Consider the following 14,597-nt stretch of genomic DNA (forward strand, 5'->3'; position numbering starts at 1 on the left):
ACCCAATAAGTATTTACCTGACTTTTAGGTTTCTAGTTGGAAGGCTATTATTTCGAAGTTGAATTTAATTTGTTGTTACTTGCAGGTTACTTTAAGTACATCTACATCTACAACTACACAGATACTACACAAACCACTGTACGGTGTGTAGCAGAGAGTACTCTGTACCACTACTACTAATTTGCTTTCCTGATCCACTCGCAAATAGAGTGAGGGAATAACGACTGCCTATATGCCTCTGTATCAGCCCTAATTTCTTGAATCTTATCTTTGTAGTCCATATGTGCAATGTATGTTGGCAGCTGGAGAATCATTCGGAAGTCAACTTCAAATGCTGGTTCTCTAAATTTTCTCAAAAGCGTTCCTCGAAAAGAGCATCACCTTCCCTCTAAGGACCCACTTGGATTCCCGAAGCACCTCTATAACGTGTTGTTTGAACCTACCAGTAACAAATCTAGCAGCCTGCTTCTGAACTGCTTCAATGTCTTCCTTTAATCCAATTTGGTACGGATCCCAAACACTTGAGCAGTATTCAGGAATAGGTTGCACCAGCATCCTACGTGTGGCCTCCTTTACAGATGAACCACCTTTTCCTATAATTCAACCACTAAACTGAAGTTGACCATTTGCCTTCCCTATCACAGTCCTCATGTGCTTGTTCCATTTCATATAACTTTGAAATGTTACAGCCAGATATTTTAACGACATGACTGTGTCCAGCAGTACACTACTAATGCTGTATCCGAACATTACAGATTTGTTTTTCCTACTCACCTGCATTAACTTACATTTTCCCACATTTAGAGCTAGCTGTCACTCATCACACCAACTAGAAATTTTGTCTATGTCATCTCGTATCTTCCTATCTACAGTCACTCAATCTTACCATACACCACAGCATCATCAGCAAACAATCAAACAACCACAGAATGCTGTCCCCCCTCCCCCCCCCCCCCCCCACACACACACACCAAATCATTTATGTATATATGTGTATAGAGGACAACAGCAGTCCTTTCACACTTCCCTGGGACACACCCGATGACACCCCTCTTTCTGATGAACATTGACTGTCAAGGACAATATACTGGGTTCTATTACTTACAAAGTCTTTGAGGCACTCATTCACATACCTGAGAATTTATTCTATATGCTCATACCTTCATTAACACCCTGCACTGGGGCACTGTATCAAATGATTTCCCGAAATCTAGAAATATGGAATCTGCATGTTGCCCTTCATCCATAGTTCGCAGTATAACACGAGAGAAGGGCTAGCTAAGTTTTGCACGAGTGATGCTTTCTAAAACAATGCTGACTCATGAAAATAAGCTTCTCAGTCTCAAGAAAATTTATTATACTTAAACTGAGAATATGTTCAAGGATTCTGTAACAAATCCAAGCTAGGGAAATTGGTCTATAATTTTGGGGTTCTTGTATACAGGAGCCACCTGCACTTTTTTTCCAGTCACTTGAGAGTTTGCATTGGGTGAGGGATTCGCAATAAATGCAAGCTAGATAAGGGGCCAATGCCTTAGCGTACTCTTTGTAAAACTGAATTAGGGTTCCATCCAAACCTCTTGACTTATTTGCTTTCAAATCTTGAAGTTGTTTCTCTATGCCAGGGAAACTTATTACTATGTCATCCATACATAAGCCTGTCTGATGGTCTAAATGACAATACGTTTGTACAACTCTCCTGTGTGTACAAATACTTGAACGTGAAATTTAAAACTCCGGCTTTCCTTTTGCTATCTTCAACTGCCACACCAGACTGTTCAGCAAGGGTCTAAATGGAAGCCTTAGACCCGCTTAGTGATTTTACATAGGACTATAATTTTCTCGAATTCTCTGCCAGAACTTGCTAAGCTATGACAGTGGTGGTAGTTGTATGCTTCGCCCATAGATCTGTTCACCAATGCACAAATATCTACTACCCTTTGCTTGTTGAATTTTGTGTATTCCCTTTCAAATCAACGCTGCAACAGCCTCTGCTTCCTCAGCATCTTCCAGATTTCGTTATTAAACCACGGGTGGTGGTCATTTCCATCCTTTATCCATTTACTGGCAGATAACTTTCCAGGCCACAATTTACAATCTGCTTGAACTTTGCCCATAATCCCTTTACGTCTATCTTACTGGATCTAAGAGAAGTCAATTCACTCTATAAGTGAGATACTAACAACAACTTATCTGTTCTATCTAGAAGAAACACTCTCCAAACCTTCTTACTGATTTATTAACTTTTGTAACCACAGTTGCTATAATGATATCATGATCGCTAATCCCCATTTCAACACTGACACTGTTGATAAGATCTGGCCTATTTGTAGTTAGAATGTCTACGATATTTTCACTGCATGTGGGCTGCCGAGCTAGCTGCTTAAGATAGTTTTCAGAAAAAGTGTTCAAAAGTATTTCACATGACGGTGTCTGCACCCCCACAATGAATCCAAAGACATCCCACTCAAAAGTCAGCTCCAACTAGTACTGCATGATTTGGTTATTTAATTGCTACTGACTGTAGACTCTCTTTGAATGACTCAGCGAAACTGGGCGGCCGCTAAAAATATCCAACAATTAACTTGGTTTCACCTACACCTGTTATACGCTGAAGCACCAAAGAAACTGGTATAGGCATGTGTATTCGAATACAGAAATATGCACACAAGCAGAATACAGCACTGCAGTCTGCAATGCCTATACAAGACGACAAGCGTCTGGCGCAGTTGTTAGATTTGTTACTGCTGCTACAATGGCAGGATATCAAGATTTAAGTGAGTTTGAACATACTGTTATGGTCAGCGCACGAGCGATGGGACACAGTATCTCTGAGGTAGCAATGAAGTGGGGATTTTCCTGTACGACCATTTTACGAGTGCACCGTGAATACCAGGAATCTGGTACAACATTAAATCTATGCGATCGCTGCGACTGGAAAAATATCCTGCAAGAATGGGACCAACAATGACAGAGAATTGTTTAACGTGACAGAAGTGCAACCCTTCTGAAAATTGCTGCGGATTTCAATGCTGGGCCATCAAAAAGTGTCAACGTGCAAACCACTCAACAAAACATCATCAATAGGGGTTTATGGGGCCAAATTCCCCAAGCATCAACATTATTGAACATATCTGGGATGCCTTGCAATGTGCTGTTCAGAAGAGATCTCTACCCCCACGTACTCTTAAGGATTTATGGACAGCCCTGCAGGATTCATGGTGTCAGTTCCCTCCAGCACTACTTCAGACATTAGTCGAGTCCATGCCATGTTGTTTCGCAGCACTTCTGTTGCTCACAGGTGCCCTACAGGATATTAGGCGGGTGTACCAGTTTCTTGGGCTCTTCAGTATATGTGACCAGATAACTTCACTGTCGCTCCCTACTTCGACCTCAATAGAGACAATATTTTTGTCAGCTGCAATGAACACTCCCCCCTCCTATGGCCTCTAATCTTTCTTTCCGACGTATGTTCCACAACTTGATAAATATTCAGGGCTTTCCACTTCAGGTTTCAGCCAAGAATAATTTGAGTGCGAGAGTTTTCCTGGAAGGCAGTAAATTCAGGAACTTTGTTAAGAATACTTCGACAGAAAGAAAGGATCTACTCAGAACTACACTTTGTTGTTTAAGCCTGTATGCATATGCATGTGGACGTGAACTAAAGTTTAACATTCCATCACTTTAATGACTTCATTTGACATTCTTAAATGTAGATTCCTTACAAAGTGTGGAGCTGGTGATCATGTGTGCATGACGTGTGCTTGCTTGCATGTACGAATGGTGTGTTTTTCTCTTTTGCTGATGAAGGCTGTGGCCAAAAGCTTTATGGAAGTCTCCTTTAATTGTGCCTGTCTGCGACTTAATTTTAATGGTAAGTAGCAGTCTATCTTTTCCTATATTTCTGTTACCATTAATTTTTTTATGATGATGATGTGGACCTAACAATGAGCAATAATATCAGCCTGAAAAAGCATACAAGGCAGATTTTTCCCCATACAATTCACTGGACAGCAATGACTGCCATGAAATTATGGTGAATAAATAAAGCAGAAATAGAGAAAGAGAGAATTTAAGCTGTGTTCGGTGTGTGCCATGCTCATGTTCACTCAGCAGTGTGTCGAATCTATGGTGGTGAAAATGGAGTAATAATGGAGAAAAGGTGAATAATTTGAAGATGTGTTAAGCAAATGTCTTACTAATATAGTGCTAATAACAGTTTGAAGATCTGAAATCTCCTATAGATCTGGTTTCCTAAGGTGACAGAGGCATTATCATTCAAAAGAACCACCACAACACTTAAAATGAAAACTGTTTATGTTGAAAAGTGTTACAATAATACATCCACCTTTGGCTTCAAATGTTTGAAATATACTGGAAGATTAAAACTGTAAGCTGGACTGGGAGTCAAACTTGGGACTTCTGCCTTTCAGGGGCATGTGCTTTACCAACTGAGATATCCAAGCATGATTTACAACCAGCCCTCACAGCATTACTTCCATCAGTACCTCTGTCTTACCCCCCCCCCCCCCCCCCAATCCTCCCCCAAAACTTCGCTCAAGTTCTCTTGCATTCCCTGTCAAACTAAACTCCAAGATTAAAAGACACAACGAAACAATGGCTTATCCACAGCCCGGGACATTGTTTACAGAAGATTCGAAACTTAGGGGCAAGTTAAAATTGTATGCCAGACTAGGATTCAAAACTGAGACCTTCGCCTTTCACGGGAAATTGCCCTACAGGTAGAAATATCCAAGCACGACTCATGACCAACTGTACAGTTTTAATCTGTCACAAAGTTTAAAATCACCAAACACTATGCTGCAGAGTGAAAATTCATTCTGTAAACAATAACATAGCCTGTGGCTAAGCCTTTTCTCCACTATACCCTTCCTTCCAGCAGTGTTAGTCCTACAAGTCACACATATGAACTTATGTGAAGTTTGGAAGGTAGGAGGTGACGAACTGACAGAAGTAAAGCTGTGAGGATGGGTTGTGAGTCATGCTTGTATAGCTCAGTTACTAGAGCACTCGACTGCGAGAGGGAAATGTTGCAAGACCTGAGTTCCCAACTGGCATATAGTTTTAATCTGCTGATAAGTTTCAATATGTGCACACTCCATAGCAGAGAATCACAGTGAAAATTCACTCTGTAATTACATCTTTGGTTTGTAAATAATCTTATTATATACCACATCAGAATAGTTATTAATACTATTCTGTTACCACTCCCACCAATATAATTCCAAAATATTTGGTTGCAAAATTTGGGGTTTGATTTTACACTTATTGACTCTTGTATGGCTTCTTTCACATCGTAACTTCAAACACAATGTATTGAGGTTGCGCACTCATTAGCCCACAAAAAATTACACATCATGAAAGGTCAGCATAGCAAAAACATTTACTATGTTTGAGGGTACTGTACAGTTTCGATTACATAGGGGCACAAAGAAAGAAAATATATTTAAAATAACTACAAATTTTGATGCAACCAATATATTCCACATTTTCTTTGGACTGGTGGAGAGGGAGAGGGGGAGGGGTTATTACTTAAACCAGAAATACTTAAACCACTTTGACAGAGAGGATATTGAATGTGTAGATAAAGCTAAACCAAGAAGAGGAGAGAAATCAGCCATCTACAAATAAAACAGAATCCTGGAATGAGACTTTCACTCTGCAGCGGAGTGAGATGATGATGATGTTTGGTTTGTGGGGCGCTCAACTGCGTGGTTATCAGCGCCCGTACAATTTCCCAACCTTTGCTCAGTCCGATTTCGCCACTTTCCTGGATGATGATGAAATGATGAGGACAACACAAACACCCAGTCATCTCGAGGCAGGTGAAAATACCTGACCCCGCCGGGAATCGAACCCGGGACCCCGTGCTCGGGAAGCGAGAACGCTACCGCGAGACCACGAGCGGCGGACTGCAGCGGAGTGTGCGCTGATATGAAACTTCCTGGCAGATTAAAACTGTGTGCTGGACCGAGACTTGACCTTGGAACCTTTGCCTTTCGCGGGCAAGAGCAGGAGAGCTTCTGTGAAGTTTGAAAGGTAGGAGACGAGGTACTGTCGGAATTATAGCTATGAGGACGGGCCGTGAGTTGTGCTTGGGTAGCTCAGTTGGTAGAGCACTTACCAGCGAAAGGCAAAGGTTCCAAGTTCAAGCCTCAGTCCGGCATACAGTTTTAATCTGCCAGGAAGTTTCAAAACAGAACCCTGTTTATCCAGTCTTCAGTCTTCCGTATGCCCAATTAATACAATTTTTTTTATAGTACAACAATTGCAGTGTATCTAACATTTCAGAAGTTATAGTGGCAACAATAGATTATGGCAATCATTAAATTTAAATTTAGCTAACCACCACACAATTAGAATAAACATTGAGTTGTACAGTAATATATTGTACCATTTGTTGAAAGTGAAAAATAATAATAGATGTCCACAGGGCAATAGGGTAGCTTGGAGAGATGAAACAGTGAAGGCAGCAGAAGATCAAGTAGGTAAAAAGATGAGGGTTAGTAGAAATCCTTGGGTAACAGAAGAAATATTGAATTTAATTGATGAAAGGAGAAAATAAAAAAATGCAGTATATGAAGCAGGCAAAAATGATTACAAACGTCTCAAAAATGAGATTGACAGGAAGTGCAAAATGGCTAAGCAGGGATGGCTAGAGGACAAATTTAAGGATGTAGAGGCTTATCTCACTAGGGGTAAGATAGATACTGCCTACAGGAAAATTAAAAGAGACCTTTGGAGAAAAGAGAACCACTTGTATGAATATCAAGAGCTCAGATGGAAACCCAGTTCTAAGCAAAGAAGGGAAAGCAGAAAGATGGAAGGAGTATATAGAGGGTCTATACAAGGGTGATATTTTTGAGGACAATATTATGGAAATGTAATAGGATGTAGATGGAGATTAAATGGGAGATATGATACTGCATGAAGTGTTTGACAGAGCACTGAAAGACCTAAGTCGAAACAAGGTCCCGGGAGTAGACAACATTCCATTAGAACTACTGGCTGCCTTGGGAGAGCCAGCCCTGACAAAACTCTACCATCCGGTGAGCAAGATGTACAAGACAGGTGAAATGCCGTCAGACTTCAAGAAGAATATAATAATTCCAGTCCCAGAGAAAGCAGGTGTTGACAGGTGTGAAAATTACCGAAGTATTAGTTTAATAAGTCATGGCTGCAATATGCTACATGGATTCTTTACAGACGAATGGAAAAACTGGTAGAAGTCGACCTCAGGGAAGATCAGTTTGGATTCCGTAGAAATGTTGGAACACATAAGGCAACACTGACCCTACGAGTTATCTTAGAAGATAGATTAAGGAAAGGCAAACCTATGTTTCTAGCATTTGTAGACTTTTGACTGAAATACTCTTGTTCAAATTCAGAAGGTGGCAGGGGTAAAATACAGAGAGTGAAAGGATATTCACAATTTTTACAGAAACCAGATGGCAGTTATAAGAGTTGAGGGGCATGAAAGGGAAGCAGTGGTTGGGAAGGGAGTGAGACAGGGTTGCAGCCTATCCCCGATGTTATTCAATCTGTATACTGAGCAAGCAGTTAAGGAAACAAAAGAAAAATTACGAGTATGAATTAGTTGAATGGAATGGACAGTGTCTTAAAAGGAGGATATAAGATGAACATCAACAAAAGCAAAACGAGGATAACGGCATGTAGTCAAATTAAATTGGGTGATGCTGAGGGAACTAGATTAGGAAATGAGACACTTAAAGCAGTTAGTGAGTTCTGCTATTTGGGGAGCAAAGTACCTGATGATGGTTGATGTAGAGAGGATATAAAATGTAGACTGGCAATGACAAGGAAAGCGTTTCTGAAGAAGAGAAATTTGTTAACATTGAGTATAGATTTCAGTGTCAGGAAGTCGTTTCTGAAAGTATTTGTGTGGATTGTAGCCATGTATAGAAGTGAAACATGGACGATAAATAGTTTAGACAAGAAGAGAATAGAAGCTTTCAAAATGTGGTGCTGCAGAAAAATGCTGAAGATTAGATGGGTAGATCACATAACTAATGAGGTGGTACTGAATAGAATTGGGGAGAAGAGAAATTTGTGGCACAACTTGACTAGAAGAAGGGATTGGTTGATAGGACATGTTCTGAGGCATCAAGGGATCACCAATTTTGTATTGGAAGGCAGCATGGAGGGTAAAAATTGTAGAGGGAGACCAAGAGATGAATACACTAAGCAGATTCAGAAGGATGTAGGTTGCAGTAGGTACAGGGAGATGATGAAGCTTGCACAGGATAGAGTAGCATGGAGAGCTGCATCAAACCGGTCTCTGGACTAAAGACAATAACAACAACAACAACCAACAACAACAACAACAACAATAGGGCAATAAGTTTGATGCACTGCTTACAATAGATAAAGCAGAATTGTTGAAAAAATTGCTGCTGAGTTTGGTGTTAGAACTTCAACTGTGTCAGACTGGAACAATAGCTGTAAATAAAATAAAGACTCTTGTTTCAAAATGACGACATGGAACAGTATAGATATTTGCAGGACAACCAAAAAAGCAATTTGTGGAACAACAAAAATAAATGAATAAATAAAGAAAAATAAGTAAAAGAAATGAGTTGCTGGATGACAAACTTTCCATGTGGTGAAGTAAAGAGAGGAAGAGCGACATTCTGATTTCAGGCCAAATATTACATGAAAAGGTGATAAGTTTTAAAAAGCAGCTTTCCAGTCGTTATCCTAACTTCACAACCAGGCAGGGTTGGTTAGTAGGGTGGAAAGGCTGACACAGAGTTTGTCAGCTGTCAATGACTGACAAAGTAGGTGTATAATCTAAAGACATTGTGACACAGCCAGAGGGAACAACAAAACTGGAAAAACAATGGTTCATTTAACTGGCAGGACGGAACAACTTTGGCCTAATTAATGCTGGTGAAACACCTGTAAGATTGTGCTGTATATAAACACCACCCAAATCTGGTTGAAAAGAAACTTACTGATTATTTCAGTGTGTAAAACTCCACTTTTTCTCAATATCTGCTCAAAATTTACATTAAAATTATGTATAATTTGTGTGTTTATGTTTAAAAAATATAGCATTAAGTCTATGTCATTCCATTTTTTCTTGATTTCCAGATCATCCAGATTTTTGATAATCCAGATTACTTAAGGTTCCACCTAGTCTGGATAAACAAGGTTCCACTAAACTTCCTCGACATTGATGGGTCAAGTGTGCATGTGCCTGAGTCTACATACAGCATGTTTTGTTGCAAACAGGCTTACATCCATGGGAGTAACTGTCACCTCCAGCAGAAAATGTTTCATATGTAATATGAATGTACAAAATGCAGGCAGCAGTCAGTTCAGTAGTAAGCAATGAGAACTGTAGTACAGCAGTTAGAAAATACACAGATAACTGTAAATGAATACCAAAATACATTAAACCTTGGACAAAAATATTTTTTGTATTTTTTTTATTTTTCTTAAACAGATTAAATATCAAATCTGTGTGTTGTGGCTCAGGGTTGCTGAGAAATTTTTCTTCTCTCATTATATTCACACTAAAATGTATTATTTACACAAAGCTATTAATAACTACTTCCATCAGTTCTCACGGTTACCTTATATACTAACTATAAACATCTCTTTTCTCCTAATTACAATGTCAACTACCATATTTTGCAATATCTCTCTAGTAACACGTGTGACAAAAGAAAAGCATCCATCAATCAGCTGCCGAAACAGGAAGAAAGCAACAGTTCCAAGAGGCTTGCTATTGGGATTTCATCAAGGCCTACACTAAGTGTGATCACAGTATGAGTATGACATACTTCTTATGACATTGTGTCAAAGATGTACAGCGTGTGCCTAGATTTAGGAAAATCTGCTGTCACAAAAGTCAACTGCCATGAAAAATAACATGTTGATTACAGAGGTCACCACCAGCTACTGTAGAGTATCACAGTGAAAAGATAGACTGTGCAGTGTTTACTGACCCATACAATTCCAAATCCAAGATCCAGGCGTGTAATCAGAAGAAATGCCACAGAATTCGGCAGACATAGCCAGAAATTTGGCAATTATCTGAGGTCATCACTTGGGGATGCATGTGCAGCCTCTCGTCTGTGCATCTGCCAGCCGGTTGAGAGCTTGGAGAGATGGGCCCAGCCACCTCCAACTCAGTTACATGTTTACCTCGGCACATGTATTCCCAGACTGCTATTGTGAACCACCCCATAGCTAGTTTACTCATTATGATAAGTTGTTTTCTAGAGTTAATCAAGTTTGTTGTGTCAGTCATCATGTGGTTTTCTTTTGTAGGATTAGAACACTTGGTGAGGAGTAGAATTGTATCTTCATGCAGTTTTTGTTGTGCAGTTGGATTTTGGATTTAGTCATGGGATGGAGTCCTTGATTCACACATTTGCACAGTACCAGAAGAACCTCATTATGGTCATGCAACAGGCTTTGCCAGCATTGCTCTCCAAAAATTCAACTCCGGCTCCATTTCCTGCTCAGTTCTCACTGTTCAATGAGGCAGTGGAAGATTGGGAGGTGTATGAACACTGCCTATGGAGGTATGTCATACACTGTTTTTGTCATGGATTTCTCCCATCTTGTATCAGATGCTGTTGCAGTTTTCCCTTTTGCAGGAACATTCCTCATTGTTGTTTGATACCTTTTGTTGTCGTTGTCTTTCTATTATCATTGCTGCACATGTTGTGGCTGCTAGGGTTTTACCAGTGCAAGAAACAGCTCCATCAGTCTTACTGTGCTTGGGCCACGACCCTCCATGGCCTTAGTCATAAGTGCCATTTTGTCACGGACAAATCAAAAGAGTTATATGCAGACGTCATGGTTTGTGACGTTATCATCTGCTCTGGGTAAGGAAGTCTGGCAATGGGCCCTCCTGTTAGATAACATCCCCCTCAAAGAGGTTATGTCAATTTTCCACTTGTATGAGCTCTCACAAGCCGCTGGTCAGCAACTTGAAGCCTGGTGCTATGTCATGGCTGTACAGCGTGGCCTGGCTGCATCCACTGCATCTGGAGATGACGACGTCGTGGCATAGCAAGCCGGCTGATCCAGCAGCTACTGCACAGTGCATATGAAGCATTACAGCTACTGCTCCCTGTTGCCATTGTGTTACTCCATACTTGACAGATCAAGGAGTCTCCAGCGTTATGCCATCTGTCATAAGCGTCAGAAGAACGGGCAGCACATGCAATAATCTGCCGCTCAACTGCACAAAATGCAGCATCAGAGACCTTGTTCAGGAAGTGTCTTCATCAGAGCTGGTTCCCGATCATGATTTCAACAAGCTTTTTATCACGGTTTTAGTTCTTTTTTGACAGTTGCATCTGGAGGTAGATATCAGTTCGGTAGTTTCCCTTCTTAATGCCCAAACATATTAAGACCTCGGCTCTCTGCAGTTGTCGCAGGTAATGAGGTGCCTCAGGGGATATGGAAATCCCCTTGCTTGAGCAGTTCACGGAGGGAGTCATCTATAAAAACCAGGGACTCAATCTATTACCTTCACTGTCGTCCACAACATAGTGCAGCACCTTTTTGGGTTGGATGTCTTTCAGGTCTTTGGCGTTTTGGTCACTGACTCTATACAGTCGGTATCTACCAAGGTCCCCTATCAGTCTCTAGAATCTCTGTGCTCAGAATTTCAGGATATCTTTATGGAAGGCCTAGGGTGCGCCACAGACTTTTGAGCCAACATAATATTGAAGCAGTGGGTTCATCCTAGATTTTTCATGCTAGGAAAATTCCCTTGGCCCTCCGTTCCAAAGTCAAGGCAGGGATGGACAGGTTCACCTCTCTTGTGGTTGTGGTTCCCATTTCCTCTAGTTTATGGGCCACATCCCCTGTCATCATTAAGGCCGCCATGAATTCAGTCCGTGGTCCGCACGTACCTAATGGCACTTCCTTACAAACTCTTCACATGCTTCATATGGGAACAATTTTCTCCAAACCTGATCTTTCCAAAGCATATCACCAGTTATCCCTGGATAAATTGAGCCCAAGTGTATCATAGCCATTCACACATAATTCGGCCTTTATCAATGCCAACAGTTGATTTTGCTCCCACAATTTTTCAGCACTATTTGGAAAAAGTCATGTGTAATATTGTGCATCGCTTCAATTACCAGTATGACATCGTCGCATGAGCGACCACTTGCACAACCTTCAGGCCCTCTCTCAAAAACTCCAGTTCTGTCTGTGTTGTTATCTGCAGAAGTCAAAATTTTTCCAATCTATCGAGTTATCTGGGCCACGTCTTCTCAAGGCAAGACTTCTGACCCACAGAGAGCTTTGTCAGGGCCATCACAGACATGCCACATCCCTTGTTGTTTTTAGGCAAAATCACCAATTAGCACTTTTTCATTCCCAGGGCATCCACCATCACACACCAACTGCATCTCCTTCTATGCAAAGGTGCACCCTTTGTCTCGTTTCCAGCATGCAACCAGTCCTTGAGCACACTAAAGTAACGTCTCCTGTCGCATTGTGTCTAGCTACCTTTGATCCCAACAAACCATTGGTTTTGGCTACTGACACTTCGCAAGATGGCGTGAGATCAGTCCTTGCCCATCAGAGTCCAGATGGCACCAAGCAGCCACTGGCACTTACATCCAAACTCTCAGTCCAGCACAGGCCCAGTACTCTCAGGTCATGAAGGAAGCTCTGGCCATTTTGTATGTGGTCACCAGATTTCACGTTTTCTTGTATGGCATCAAATTCCAACTACTTACATACTGTGAGCCATTAATCTGGTTATTTAGTACGTCCGCTTGCATCCCCAATAAGGTGGCCCATAGGCTGCAGTGGTGGACCTTGTTCCTCTCCAAATACAACTATGAGATTCATTTTCCCCTCGTGGGACACCACGCCAACGTGGACACCTTCTCAGCTGCTTGTTGGCACGGACCCCAAGTTCAATCGGGAGGAGCTAACTTGGGTGTTTTCACCTAGATGTTTCCTCCCAACAAGTGGATATTTTCTAATTGCTAGATGACTAGTATTCATGTCACAAAGGTAAGAGCGGCTGACCCCATCCTCAGGCAGGTAGGCAGCCTTGTCCTCTGGGCCACTCGTCCAATTCACTTGCCTCATCGTCTCTCAGTCTTAGATGAGATTCTCCTCATCTCCATGGATGAAGTAGCTCCCAGACTGGTCATTACTGGGAGTTTGGGGCAGGATGTTTTACAGCTGTTACATGAAGAGCACTAGGGTGCTTTGTGCACTGAAGTCTATGCCCATAAATTGGCCCAGCATCGATCAAGAGCTGGAACACTTGCATGCTGTGTGTCCCCAGTGTGCTAGCCAACACTTGGCTCCCACATCCTCATTTTCTCCACGGCCTTCAGCAACACAGCCCTGGGAACGCACCTATATCGATTTTGTGGTTCCGTTTCTGAATGTGTTCTGGCTGATAGTCACCGACACATTTTTGCGTTTTTCAGTGGTCCAGTGCTCTTTAGCACTATTCAAGCATTCTCAAATTTTTTTTCTGAGGAAGTCCTTCCTATTACCCTCATTTCTGACAATGGACTCCAATTCCTGTCTCAGGCATTTTTTGATTTCTGTCTATGGTTAGGCATTTGGCATGTTCGCTCCCCTCTCTTTCAGCCACAATCTAATGTGGAAGCAGAGCATATGGTTCACACCTTCAAGACACAAATGAAAAAATATCTGCAGGACTTTGATGCCAAACAGGCATTTAATTTTTTTTTTTTTTTTTGTGATGGCCTACCAGATGACTCCTTGTCCATGGGTGCCAGCCATCCCCGTCCTGCATCTAATCCGCAATCGCGTTCCAGCCTACCGGGTTTCACACTGGCGACAGCAGTCTCGGAACATGGTTTTGGTTGGAGCCCCAGCTGGACACTGGCAGTTGTCCAGCACCAGCACAGTACAGTACAGTACCAGCACAGTCGCTGATCTACACTCAATGAACAGGGAACTAGGAGGTCTGATGCCACTGTAAACAATTCCGCATCTGGATGAGTAGCGTCTCACCCCAGTCATAGCCATAACACCGCATTCACCAGTCCCCCAGTAGCTGGGTGCCGCCTAACTGCTCTTCCACCGACAGCAGCACCTCCATCCAAAGAACTTACACCTCTGCAGCTTCCAGTACAGTGGTGCTCCAGCCGGAGTGCATACCCCTTGTTGGTTCAATATCACAGGAGCAGTCTCAGACTATGCCGGTGTCACCTACACACTCCACACTGCTGGCAGATGTCACCATGGATACTAACTTGGATTGCCAATCGCCAGTTCTGTTTTCTTTTGCTGCAACAGGGACACTGGGTCTCTCCTTGTGCCGGCCACTTTCGCTCATAACCCCAGGTCTCTGGCAACTGTAGGTTGCATTCTCCTCTCAACTTTGGGGCCTCCATGTACATGGATGCCATATTCACATCATGGCCATTCACAACTCGCCCTGGGGATCAACAATGCCCCCCCCCCCCCGCACCTAAGGGAGGGGGGTGTAGTGCCCCCCATAGAGATACAGGCACGCATTTGTAAGGCACACCACATATGTCGGCAGACACAGCTAAAAGTTCAACAACTGCCAAGGCTGC

General features: G+C 42.1%; 1 protein-coding gene across 1 annotated transcript in view; it reads right to left on the reverse strand.

Annotated features, from left to right (window-relative positions):
• The window catches only part of LOC126162673 (coatomer subunit delta), a 116,073-nt gene that overhangs the window by 32,894 nt on the left and 68,582 nt on the right, over positions 1-14,597 (reverse strand). The window lies entirely within an intron of this gene.

Source organism: Schistocerca cancellata, chromosome 2 (assembly GCF_023864275.1).
Source record: "Schistocerca cancellata isolate TAMUIC-IGC-003103 chromosome 2, iqSchCanc2.1, whole genome shotgun sequence".
Classification (NCBI taxonomy): domain Eukaryota; kingdom Metazoa; phylum Arthropoda; class Insecta; order Orthoptera; family Acrididae; genus Schistocerca; species Schistocerca cancellata.